This window comes from Lonchura striata, chromosome 1 (assembly GCF_046129695.1).
Source record: "Lonchura striata isolate bLonStr1 chromosome 1, bLonStr1.mat, whole genome shotgun sequence".
NCBI lineage: Eukaryota > Metazoa > Chordata > Aves > Passeriformes > Estrildidae > Lonchura > Lonchura striata.
Genome location: NC_134603.1, coordinates 118541728 through 118555616, shown reverse-complemented (window position 1 = coordinate 118555616; position 13889 = coordinate 118541728). Strand labels below are relative to the sequence as shown.

Below are 13889 nucleotides of genomic sequence, written 5' to 3'. Positions count from 1 at the left end.
GAGGGGTAAACAAGGTTTCGGGGGACCACGGGGCTATGTGGCTCCTACCACTCACCAGAACAGGTGCGATTCTTCCTTCCTACCGGCACCTGGCTGACAATTTTGCCTTTTCCTTTTTTCTCGTACGCTGCCTGATCAATCCACCCACTACAAGCCTTCCTCGTCTATATTCAGTTAACAATTAACACATTTGGCTCTTTAACTTCGCGGATTTCTGTCGTTCTTGTCGCCGCCGCTTTAGAAAGTCAAATAGAAAACTTCAATGGATAAACTCTTAACGGGAAAATACCACCTATGCTGCAAACATAAATAAATCAGGAAGGGCCGGCAGCCGCACACGCCGCCGCTCCCCCGGCCCGGCCCCGCCGCCCCCCGCGGTGATGAATACCGGCGGTGCCGCGGCTCGCTCCCTGCCCTCCCCGCCGGGCCGTGCCGCCGCTCGCCCCCTGCCACCCCCGGATGCTGCGGGCGGGCGGGCGGCGCCCCGACGGGCCGGCGGAGCTCTGTCCCCGGCAGCGTTTGCGCGCCGCTGCCGCCGCTCTCCCCACCGGTGACGGCTAAATATAGTGAGCGGCAGGGCACCGCGGCTCGGCTCCCCCGCGCTCGCCCCGCGGTTCCCCGGGGGCGCTCCGGGACGCCAACCTGCGCGGCCGGCGCCCCCTGCGCGCCCACACCCGCGGCCGGGCGCGCTGCCCGCCGAGCGGCAGCCCGGGTGACCCGCGGCACTTACCGGCGGAGCGCAGCGGCGCGCCTGCCCCGCGCCGCTCGCCGCCCGCCCGGGCGCGGTGCGGTGCGGTGCGCTGCCTCTCGCCGCGTCCCTCCCGCCAGCCGCCGTCTGGCTGCGGACGTGACCTGGATTCCCCTCGCCTGCGCCGCCGCCTCCCGCGGGGCCGCGCACACGCCGCGCCGCGCTGCGCCCCCCCGGCCCGGCCCGGCCCGGCCCGGCCCGGCCCCGCCCGCCCCGCCGCCACCGCTCACCTCCGGCCGCGGCGACCCGACCCGCCTCGCCGCGCCTCCCCGCCGCCCCGAGCGACGCGCGGCGGAGCGGAGCCCAGCGCCGCGTTACGCAACGCGCCCCGCGGCCCCTCCGCGCCGCGGAGAGGGTCGCCGGTAGGCGGGCGTGGGGCGGAGGGAAACCGCGGCGGAGCCGGAGCCGAAACCGCCCCCGGCGGCCACTTGTAGCGCCGCTGGAGCCGGGATCCGGGGCGCCGCCAGTGACCGCTTCGCCCCGCGGGCTCGGGCGGAGAGGTGCGGGCGCGGCGAGCGGCTGCGGGCGACCGGGGAGCCGCTGCGCGGGGACCGCGGCGCTTTTCTACTTCGAGTATTAAAATCCCGTGGCCGCGGTCGTCCTGTCAGAGGGGCACGGACACGGGAGAGGAGGAGGATTCCCCGTGGTCTGAGGCCGAAGGCAGCGGCCCCCACTTAACAACTGTGCCGCGCCTCAGCCTCTGGAGTGGGCAGCCAGAGCAGCCGCGGCACTGCGCAAACACGAAGTTAAAGGGCTTGTTGATGGCACGTCGTGCATCCGGCTGGATTGTCCCGCTGTTGACTCGCATGCATTTCCCATGGGCTTTGACAGGCGCACCCTGCTGCGAGGCCTCTATCCCACGGGTGCGGGCAGCCTCGGTGGCTGCCGGCAGCTGACAGTCCCCTCTCTGCAGGGATGCCCGGTGAGGGCTCTCCTCTTGCCCCCACATCTCTGAACTTGGGGAACCAAGGGGTCAGGGTGTGAGACAGCTGCTGACAGCTGATCCGTGCAGGAGTCAGGAATGAGGTGGCTGTAACCAGCACACCGGCTCTGACAGGAAAATTAAGACTGATGGGCCTCTGGGCTACAAAACTCCGGTAAATTTGGTCTTGGAAACATGATCACCCCACCTCAGGCCAGCACAAATGCTGCTCCTTGCTCTTAGCAAGGCAAGCAGGTCTGGGAGGCTGTAGGTTTCCTGGCCTTCAGTCACGCTCAGAAGAATATTCTCAGAAAAAGATGACAGTGCATCCCCACCACCCATCTCTAATTCATGAGGCAGGGAAAGCAAGGAAGAAGTACCCAGAGTCTCATTAGCAGCTATCAGCTTGAGCGAGTAAGATGGCGTCTGAAGTAACAGGCGTGAAAGCAATAGCTACTTGAAAGAATAAGATCAGTTTGTTTTTCCTTAAGGAATTACAGGAATATTAAAGCCTCCTTGCAGTTATAAATCATTTAATGCAAATCATTTAATCCAAACAGAATTTTTACAGGCTCATGAGGCTCACTCATTTTGCCAAGAGTGAGTCATGTACAAATAAAATGAAACCAACAAAGAAAAGAGCTCTCATACCATGTGTATGTGGGTGATCCTTTGAAAAAACTTGTAATTATTTTTTTAACTCTACCACAGCCAGGAAGACAGGTTTGTAAAGCAAGAGCAAACCTTGATAGCTGTAGCCCATCCACATGTACTTCTTCCTGCACCCAGAAAGTAACACAACAGGTCCCTTGTCAGGTTAATGATAGCAGTGTATCAGGAGTCCCTCAAACCACAATTTCAAACCCAGTTTGTCCTGACATACGAAGGCAGCAAAGGACTTTTTGAAAAAATGAAAATAATGTTAAGTGATTAATACTTAGCAAAAGATTGCAGTAGGCAGTTAATCCATCACTTACGGGTTAGTTAAGGACTTGAGTTAGACTTCATTCTTCACTCCCCATGTCATAAATGTGTGCTGCTAAACACAGAGCACAGCATAAGCCACTGGGGTGGTGATGCACTACTCTGAAATGACTAAAATGCAGGGACACAAAGCCATGTGACAGAATAGGAGCCTTAAAATGTGTCATCATCCCCATCAAATGCAATGACACAGAACACCATTCACTGATGGCAAGAGCAAGTATTTGTGGATACTGGAGAGGTATGGCTTCCTCCTATATTCTGATGCCAATTCCCTGCATCTTTTGGAATAGATATGTCAAAGTATTTCAAAGTGTTCCTCTAGGCACCTTCTTTGCATGAGGACAGATGCTCCTGGGTCCTCACATGACCACAGCTTCCCTTCTATCTGCTTAGGCAGAAGATGATACTTGCACATGAACTGTAAGTCCCCAGCTTTGGGAAATCCAGGACCCTAAGCCCTCTGTGACTTTCTCTATTGATGGCCCTCCCAGTGCCTGAAACACCACTTCTGTATGGCAAAAGGAAAGGTCCTGTAGTTCTCTTAGATTTTCAGGGATGTGCTGTGACTACCATGCGTTCACATAAATGCTTTTCTCATTCATGGAATAAGGGTTCAATCCAACTGCAGGACATATCAAAGAGCCTCTGAAACCCTGCAATATCTGTGCTGCCTGACCCGGAGTGGGCACTAAAGAGGGAGGGAGGAGCAGAGGGAGGCAGAGTATAGTTTGCTCCAGGACAGTAATGACAGCATTTTCCTCCTCTCTGAGAAGCAAAGTTCAGGTCTTGTACAGGCACAATTTCCCACTGCATCAGTTATGCACAGTCCATTACTTTGTTCACAAATGCAGGAGCCATAAACTTTCCTTCAATCAAAAAGTGACCTAACATTGACCCCATCAAATGCCTGATAGCTGGTCCAGGACTGCCTGGAACGTAGTCCAGCTCTGAGATGAGCTGGAAGATAACCTGTACATCTTTCAGGGCATAAGGCTCTTGTCAGTGAAACCATATTCTTTGTTTTGCATTTTAACACAACAACTTAACTTGGTACTTTGGTGGATTTCAGCATTTTATCCTTTATTGCTCTCAATTTACTTTTCCTCCTAAGTAATTTTTGTCTGGCTTTCATACCTCAGGGCTGGGCAGGCAGGGGAGAGCTTTAGTTGCTTTGGGCTCTCTAATGGAAATGGACATTGTGCATCTGACATGAGCTACCAGATTTCCTTGTTACTGGTTTGCTTGTTTTGCTCTACAGATCTTTGATTTTAGAGTGTTTTTTGGCACATCAGTTCTGATACAAATGACTTTGTATTTTTCTCAGAAGTACTACACACCTCACCTGTTCCATTTTTAATTTGTTTTACACAAGCAGGCAGAGCACAGGCAATGAAACATGAGCTAAGCTGAATCACTTGACTACCTAGCACACATTATCTGGTGGACACGGGACCCTCTAATCACTTTCTGAATGAGGCAAGACATACGGGTTTTATTTGCAATTTCCCAGGCCTCTTACTTCCTGAGTACTGCAGTGCATGAGGACACGGTGATTAAAGATTAAAACAATCACAGTAAAGCAGTTTAAAAATTGCTCCAGTCTGCTGATTAAATGAAAACTTCACCTTTTGGCAGACAAAGAGAATCCAAAACATTTTGTTTTAAAAGTATTAAAAGGAATGTGAAAATCAGGAAGCATACATGCCCCTTTTCATTTTTAGACTACCAGGAGTGAGTCAGCACAGCAGGAAAGCATCCTGTGTGAGTCCCTCTTTAAATGATGGATAAGCAGTGCTTAAACACGCAACAAAACTGATGGACAGTACTTGACTACAATGACTTTAGATTAATTTCCATTTATTATTAATGCTAACTGGGGCCAATCTTCTCTAAATGTCATGAAACACTTCAAAACACTTTGGTGTTAACTGAAGGTATTTGACCAATATCCTCTAGTCTTTGTCTGGGGCAAATATCCATTTCCTGAAAAAGAAAATGGAAAATAAACCAGTAGTGCTATATACTCTTGCTTTTCCTCTTCATTTTGCTTTTTCCAATACAGTGTAATATATGTCTGTTTAAGAGATTTCTGGGGAATATAAAAATAACCTAATGTAATAATACATAGATATTTATACATAGATCCAATTCCATCCTACCACCAGAATTCAAGGGTAACCAGAACAGATGTGTGAGAATAGAAGAGATATGAATGAAAATTGACACAAATAGGAAAGAAAAATAAATAACAAGAAGGAAAGCAAAAGAAAGAGAAACAAATCTGGAGGCACATTCTAACCTCCAATACACAGTTCATATCCATTTTCGATCTGTCATGAAAAAACACAGCAGGGAGATTTTTTTCAAGTTATGCAGGGTTGCACATGACACAGGAAATTAGTGCTGAGTCCACAAAACCAAATGAACACAGGCAAAAAAATCTGAACTGAAAGAAAACAGTAAGATTAAATTATTATCAAAAAATTATTTTTAAGATCTGTGTTTCTAAATTGCAGCAAGAAAGCAGTGGGAAAAAGAGGTCTCAGCTCTCCTAGACAGAAGCCAGCTTCCAGACTAAACAGGAATTTGTGTATGTTCTCCTTTTTATTGCAGAAACTATTTTACTAAAAAAGGCTATTTGGACTGTTATCAAAGGATGATGTGGAGGTTCAGGAAAGTTCAAAACAGATCAGACAATTTATGGTCGACGTGTCCATCAATGGCCAATAAACATGATGATGCAATCAAGTGAAATTTCTGGTTTAGGAAACTCCCATATCTTCTGACTGCCAGAAGTTAGGAACTCCTACACTTTTTCTATTTCTTCCAGTCTTTTTGCAAGCATCCTCTGCTCATCAGCCGAGGGCAACTGGGCTAGATGGGTACTGGAGTAAACAAAACCAGTAATTCATTCTTCTTATTCTCTAAACAGATCATCAAGACCATTCTTGTCCTACTGCAATCTGTGATTATTTTTTTAATGAGTTATGGCTCCAAATTTCATGATAGTGGACCTAGTTTGGATTTTCCAAAAATATGTATCAGATGAAACTTCACATTAACAAATTAATATTAATGCAACAAGTAGATTACAAATGACAGGTTTCAGTAGCTCAGATCTGTAGTTTTTCCATCATACCAAATGGGATGGTCAAGGAGCACAATAGTAAGGACAGCCCATCAAGCAAGAAGAAATAGCATTTAACTGGCCTGCAGAAGAGCCTATAGTTTAAGTTGTTGTGGCAGCACCAAAGACTTGCCACATGGTTCCCTTTCAGCAGTGGACAAGGGACATCTCTTTTGACAAGAAACAAATGAAGAGTGAACACAGCTGGGAGAGAAGGAGTGGGAAGATGTGTAGAGGTCCTATTGAAACCAGATCCCTTGTCCCAAACCACAGTGGTTTCAGCTGAAAGATTAGGGTTTGGAAAGGCTCCTTCAGTTGGAATAATTATAACTGGGTTACTCTGAGGCAAAGCTAAACACACTGGGAAGAGTCTTGATTTTGGAGGCCTGACAGAAGCAAGAGCTTTGCAAGTTCTCTCATTCCTAATCCAAGACCATATGGAGCTCAACTACCAGGTGGGTGGGTGTATTAATTGAGGGATCGTGCAGCTTGTCCTATTCTAAACCAACTTGTTCTTCGTAAGCAATCATTCCTATGGAAAAGAGAGCAAGAAACATAGACATGCTGGGAAACAACCTCCACCTTAGAGTAAAAATAACAAAATCTAGGAATTGAGATTCTACCTTTCTACTAAATTCAGAACAGAAGGTAGAAGAAGCCTGCTATCTCTTCTCTGGAGAAGGTGAGGTCATCTACTCATTCCAGTAAGTAAAAACATGTAAAATAATGCTGTATAATCTTCCTATTCATCCTTCATTATTGCTTTAGCAGCATTTTGCTAAGCTTTATTTTAGCAGGCCCAACACATGCAACAAATGAGATCACTTCACCATCTTCATCCTGAATCCATTCATAGCTGATTTCTGGAAGATTTTGGAGATATGCACACCGTTTTCATGGAAGTATTTTGGTTCCTAAATTCTCTTGAGAGAACTGGAACAGAAATATTACTCTAGTGCTAGAAGCAATGCTATATTGGATAGCACTATAATTCTATTAGTTTAGAATGGGTTGCCATTTTTTGCCCCAAGTGTAGTACATGGTGCAGTATATATACCTGCTCAGTGTAATATGCAGTGCTGGTAGATTTTCAACAGTCATATTTCAGCAAATGCCAAATTAAACTCAATTTGCCTGACATAGAAGAGGAAAGTGTCCTCTGAGTGTGATTATGTGATTCATGTTGTGGTACTTATGCTAATAGTGCCTGCAAAAGAAGCAGTTCCTTCCTCTGGAAGGCCTGATCTGTCAGAAATCCCAGAAGGTACTTTGGAGGCCAGTTTGAAAAATCTCTGTGTAAGAAGGAAGAAGAAGGAAGGAAGAGTCCCACTTTACTCAAAACTCTGGCTTTTCAAGTGACCTTCAAGCTGAGTGGCAGTGTTACCTGGTGTAAATAAAGCTTTGCAGAGGGAAATGCCTCAGTAAAAGCTCTTGCTTGACTTCTAAAGAGTAAATATAGCAACTCATGGCATAGCTATGCATAGCATAGCATAGCATAGCATAGCAGCGCTACACTTTTTTTTAGATACCCGGTCAGCTGAAACCCAATACCATGAAGATTAAAAACTTACTTATGACCCAAATATAATAAGAAATAGTATGGAAACACCTACAGGTCCTTCCTGATGCGCTCAGACCCACGGCTATGAACCCTGGAACAAATGAGAAACTGGCACTACTGTAATAGCTGGGTATCTCATTTCTTTAGGATACATCTGAATGAGTAAAACATGAACAAACAAGCAATGGATAAGACAGATAAGTTGCTAATTCCAACATGTAGAAACCTCTTACTTGTTAACTTATCCACCCTAGTCAGTCCTCTGACTGTAGAAAAAGCAATTCACCAAATCTATACTTGTGTACCAGGCAAACAAACAAATTATAAATGCATGGAGACAGGCTGAACCACTTGCATGTTGCTTTAAAATATTCTTTATGAAAATGAGAACTTGGGGAGGAGCTGGGATGATCAGAAACTGATGATGGCATACATTAACAGCTTTTCCTTCCTCCAAACATATCACTTCATGTCTTTAAATTCACTAGGTTTCAGACACACCAAGAGCAGTTACACATTCTTTCTAAAGACATTTAGAAAGCTGCTACTTTAACTTCAAGTACTGTGAAAAGGAAATAAACATTTCAGGAAATATTACCTGTTTAAACCACTTTTTAATAGTCTAATGATTTTTTAAAAGCAAGAATTTGAATTTTGCCAGAAGTATCACTACAAACCAGAGTTAAAGTGCTTCCCCACCCTGATTACAGAATTACTGAAATAACATAATAATAACCTGAAGAGAGGAAATTATCTCAAAAAGCCCCATGCCTTTATTGTTCATTATAGTGCCATTTTTCATCATTCAGTATTGAAAACGTCCATTAATAAAATAGAATTCATTGGTTTTATAACAATTCTTGTACAAAAATCTTATTTTTGAACCTCTAATTGATCCTCCAAATGAGCTTTATTAATAATTGATGGAAAACTGGCAAAATTCTACCCTGTACTTTGGCAACCTTTCCAAATGTCCAATTAGGTCAAATCAAGAAAGTTCCAGAAACCAATTACAGCAGCACTTCTAAGCCAAAAAAATTCATTGTACTCTGAAACAACTGCAACATTATAGAAAAAAATAAACCAAAACAAAAACCAAAACCCTTCAGTGCTGCTGTGGTTATGCACCTGAATTACCACCCCCATAGAAACGTGCCAAACAGCCACTCCTTGAACTACATCAATTAATGATATTTGCTCACAAATTTTATTTATCAGTGCCATAAATGTCACCAAGCAGTTCGCTACAAGGAACAGTGCCAGCCAGCTCCTTAATCTGTCAAGTGAACACTTGCTCCCCTTCAGCATTTTTATGTACATCTCATCCCCAGTGCTCTAATTGCACGTGCATACAAGGTCTCCGCCTTTTTTATGAGTTTCATGTGTTCTGTATCTCACCTGCATGTTTGTACATTAACAGCTATGTTGACAATGTGATAAAAATAATCTTGGCGGCAAGAACAAGAGCAACCTTTATCTAACTTCTCAAGAATGTGATCTTTGCTTCGGCAGAACTTCTGCACGTACAGCCCTATGGTGCTGGTGGGCTGTTTGAGGTGTGATTTGCTGCCAATCCTAATCCCACCACCCACAGTTAAGAATTAATTAGGATTTGAAGATGCCAAAGGGAGGTAAAACAACCAAAAATAGCTTTTTAATTAACTGCAAACAATAATTAAGATTTTGCATTATGTTTAGCATCTGTATATTTCTGGATTTACTGCATGACTCTGAACTTAATGAGATCATCCATCTAAAACCCAGAGGACTGGGCATATTTCAGATCCTTAGAACATCTATAATATCTCAAAACATCACATATTTTAAAAACATCACTGTAAATGAACTTAAATTTATACAACCTGGCCAGACTAAAGGAGAACAAAATGTGCACACATAAAGTAAGTAGAGTCTGAGTTTCCAGTTCTAGATGCATGCCTTCCTGTTCTGCCATTTCATAACATGGTGGTCCCTACTTTACCATACTTAATTATTTAGGTGGTTATTTATTTATTTATTTATTTATTTATTTATTTACAGTCCGCTTTTACTTTTTTATCAACCTGCCATTATCCCAACAAAATTAGGAAGGCAGTGTTATATGACATTCTTTTGCCAAAGTCACTGAAGTTATTTACAACACTTTCCACTCCAATGCTCTTTAATTGCAATGTTGAGACTCAGAACCCTTTAAAAGTCTTCCTATCTATTTTAGTTACTCAGTTTTCTTTGTCATTTGATCTTCCATTGGCTAGTTCACAAACAGGATCTCAGCAATTCATCTCAATGCTAAGTATTACATTCCCTCGACTCGTGCCTAACACAGTTACCTGCCATTCAGAAATCAAACCTCTTAACAAAAATCTTCTTACCTTCAGCAGGAGGACAGGTAAAGTTCCTGTAGTTTTACTTTACCATATTTTTGATCAAGGTTAACCACCAGGACCTAGTCATACAGAAGAGAGTCAAGGACTTCTCTTGTGACTCTCTCTGAAGTAACCATGTGGCCTTTGTGTTCTGTTGTTATCCCAAAACAGCTAGACCCAACCTCCTAACATATATTAACTATGGCTAAAACCTTGATTCACCAAGGAAGAGGATAGAACTCATAGTACCATTTATATAATGCAGCCCCAATATCTCATTTGAATTATGGCCACTATATGTCAGACAATTACAACATTTTAGTTAATATGTTGAAAATTTTGTGCCTATCCTTTTCTTCCTCCCATTATTGGTGTATTAAACCATTAATATAAAAAAACAGGAAATGTTTGGAAGATCCTGCATATCTCTACCTATGTTTCAGCCTAAGTTCCATAGGTTCCTTAAGTTTCATAGGTTCCATGTGTTCTTCTTCACAAATTGCTCGACTTGTAGGGACAGAACTGATTAGGAATGATATTAATGTTTTCCCCTCATTAGCACATTTTTTTAAAATGCAAATGGACTAATTGTAACAGAAGTGTTAAGAATTTCATAAAAACAGAAAAAATAAACTGGTCCATATTCAGAAAGCCAAGGTCAGAAAGCTAAATGTAAAGTTTGTGTCAGAATGTATCCTAATGTAAAATATCTTTTGTTAGAATGACTGCCATTATTTATGACCGATTGCAAATGGGGCTATATTGCTTTATTGATCTGGAAAGGTCAGGAATTTACTGGTTTTTCTCTAATTTTATTTATGGAATGCCTTTTCTTTAGCTGTCTATATTCTTGTAACGACACCACCTTGTTACATTTTCCTTCTACAAAAGCTTTCCTTCCTTTTCATTCATGGTTTGGTTTGGGTTTTTTTTTCTGTTATGGTGTCAAACACCCCATTAAAAATGCTACATTTCCTTTGGGTACATGAAGAAATTAGTTGCCCCCTTTCATTACATAAAATACTGGCCTGTCATGGCCTAGAAAGCCCAGCTTGGTACAGGATAGCTATTAGGCTGTTCCTGCTCTGTAGGACATCCTGTAACATAACTTACCTCATAGTTGTGTGCATGCTGCTCTACAAGAGTGGCTGAACCTCAGCCCTTATCACAGTTGCCCCTTATAGCTGGTAATACTTTCCAGGAAATCACCTCACAATCTTTTGTCTTTTAGGTGTGTATAAAATCTGTATTTTCTGTAAGTAGCTTTGGTTTACAATGTCCCATAAAGGAGTATTGGGTCTACCTCCTTAGCTTTCTTGGCCTTGCTTCTGACATCCCCCTGTCATGGCAGATACGTCATCCTATATCAGCTGTTTTTCTGTTTAGTCCTTTTTCTGGAAGTGCAGCCAATAGTACATTTAAGAATTTCTTAGGTTTCTCCATAGTATCTTCATGTGCCAAGAAGATAAAACAGTAAAATCTCAGGGTCTGGGGTTCTAGCTTTATCTGCCACCCACATAGCAAAAGGAGCTCACAATTCCCTAGGACAGCAGTGTGTCATCCTTCCCTCCCATATAAAATTCTCCATAAATGCCTGTAGCAGTTCAGCTATCTACTTATGCTCTGTTTCCTACTCTCTATTCCTAAACCTTTTCCACAATTTTTCTGCAAGCTGCCTCTCTTGTTTTATCTTACTCAGGTTGATCTCCAGATTGTGACAATTTGTGTGATGAAAATTAATGTAATTTAGCTCCAGCATTTCAGCTTCCTTCTGAGTAATACTATTCCATGTCCTTTTTGTTCATTTCTCTTAAGCTAGTCAATTTACTTCAATATTACTTTCTAAAATGTTTGTGTTACCTGGAACACATTAGTTTATTTTTAATAGGATGTTTCCATAATTTTCAAGGACATTTTGATTTAGCTTTTCTCCCTGGACCTTTCTTTCTCAAAATGTTTCCATTGCTGTTTTTTCCATGAAAACAAAGTATTGTTGTATTAGCAGGTTCCCTTTCTTTCTGCTAGGCCTCATTTTTTAAGAGATTTCCTTTTTAAATCTGAGACAATATGTCTTTCTTCATTTCCCTAATAAATCCTGGTACCATTTCCCAAGCCTTTTTTCCTAACAATACCTTCTCATTTATTCTGTTCAAGTTTTATCTCAACTGCTCAGTATAAATTTATATTAAATCTATTAAGTCTATTTTCAGTTTATGTTTATTGATTCAATGAGAAAGGCCAAGACCTTACACTTTTGCAGCCAAGCATTCTGTTGTGCTTTAAATTCTTAAGCAAGTCTTACCACTTTCGGCAACTTTGCCTGCGTAGATTGACTCTGTGAACTTTTTTTAAAATTATATACAGTATCTCTCTGTTTTCCTTTGCCACTGGTTTAGGGCCTCAGTATCCTGAAGTATTTTCTTTCAGGTATACTTTCGGGGGGAGGGGGGAGGAGGGAGGAAGAAAAATCTTTAACGTGGGAAAGAACTGTGATTTGATTCTCGAATACATTCTGCAAGTGTTTGCTTTTTGTTGAGACTCTTTCCTCTTTTCACTGCCTCCTGATTGCCCCAGGGCACAACTGCTCCATGCTGCACGACCCAGCAGAGCGTCCTCCTGCGACGGCAGCGCTCACTTCGCTCCGTGTTTCGCCACTGTTTTGGTGAGATAAAGTCCTACACCTAATGGAAGAAGATAGTGCTACGACAAACATGCAAGACAGAGAGCCAGGACATGTACTCTCTTCTCCTCAGCTCTGCCACCTGTTGCTGCAGGACTTAAGTTACTCCATATTACATTTTCCACATAATATTGTGTGTTAGTTTGTTTACATCACTCCCGCATCCCACAGAGCACCCTATACAACTCTGGTTTTTTGCATGAGGGGTATTGACTTCACTCGAGTAGGAAGCCTGTAGCATCCATTAAAAAAAAAAAAAAAAAAAAACAGTTGGCTCATGATCCTTTTGCAGTCACAAGTACGATTAGCAAACAGCCTTACTACATTCGCAGAGAGGTTCTTACAACTTGTTTCGATTTGTCAGCTGGTCACAGAGTGCAGTCTGGAATGACAACACACGGCCGCTGCCATCTGTGACCCGAACTCCCCAGGGTTTCCCAGCCATCTCCCATGCTGCCGTCCTAGCTGAGCTCAGCGCTCCCAAACGCGCCGCGCAGGGAGAGCGCCTGAATTCCCTATGGAGCAGCTCGGCCCCTCCTGTGGGGTCTGAGCAGTTCCCAGGGGTGGAATGAATTCTGCAGAAGCAGCAAATACGACGTAGCCCTTCCTGGAGCCTATTTTCTTCCCGTGTAGCCAGTAAATACGTCTGGCAAAACGCAGGGCCGGGGGACGCTCAGCAGCTGATGCTGCCCTTGCAGCTCCAGCGCGGTCCTCGCCGGCGCGGGGAGCCCGGGGCCGGGAGGGGAGCCCCGGCAGGTCTGGGAAGGGCAGGGAGCGGCATCGCCCGGTCGGCGGCACACCGGGGCCTCCCCGCCCCGGCGGCAGGCCGGGCCCGGGCTGCGGGGGCGGCCGGCGGCGCCGCTCCCCCCGGCGCCTCTCCATCCCCGCCGGTGCGCGGCCGCCCGGCCCCGCGCCGGCACCGGAGCGCGGCCCGGACCCCCGCCCGGCCCGCCTGCGGAGCCCCCGCTCGGGCTTCCCGCCCCACACGCCGGCCCCGGGGAGTCCCCGCGGCCCCGTCCCTTCGGCTGGCAGGGAAAGCGTGCGGGGCGGCCCCCGGGGAGCGGGGAGGGACGCGGCGAGTCTCACCTGCCACAGGCGAGCGCCGAGCGGGAGGCGCCGGGGCGGCTGCGGCGCTTCCTGCGGCGGGAGGCGGGCGCTGTCCCCGGGTGACCCCGCGGGGGGGCGGCTGCGGGACGCGGGGCCGGGGGGCCGGGCAGGCGGGCGGGCGGCTCTCCCTGCCGAGGGAGGCGGCCGGGAGAGGAGCGGGGCGGGAGCGGGCAGCGCCGGGGCCGGGCGGCGCGGCGGGCGGGGGCAGCCGCGGAGCTGCGCGCCGGGATGGCGCGGAGCGCTGGACACAGCGCAGGATCCCGGAGCTCCTCACGCCTCTCCTGGGAGCTGCTGCCGGCTCGGCCGGGGACGGGACCTGCAGCGTCCCTGTCGCTCGGCGGAGGGAGGTCCCACCGCCCCGCGCCAGCTCTCCGCGGGAATGCGCCCTTTC

At 45.8% G+C, this 13889-nt stretch overlaps 1 protein-coding gene across 11 annotated transcripts in view; it reads right to left on the bottom strand.

Moving 5' to 3' along the window:
• THRB (thyroid hormone receptor beta) overlaps nt 1–13567 on the bottom strand; it is a 168409-nt gene extending 154842 nt beyond the window's left edge. For 3 of the 11 annotated variants that reach the window (XM_077787105.1, XM_077787110.1, XM_077787108.1), the window contains exon 1: nt 979–1074. The gene's annotated coding sequence lies outside the window, so the exon portion shown is untranslated. Of the gene's footprint in view, nt 1–55; nt 83–730; nt 828–978; nt 1082–13477 lie in introns of those variants that run through there. The other 8 variants (XM_021538085.3, XM_077787104.1, XM_021538086.3 and 5 more) reach the window with 8 other exon arrangements.
• Between the last annotated feature and the right edge of the window lie 322 nt (nt 13568–13889).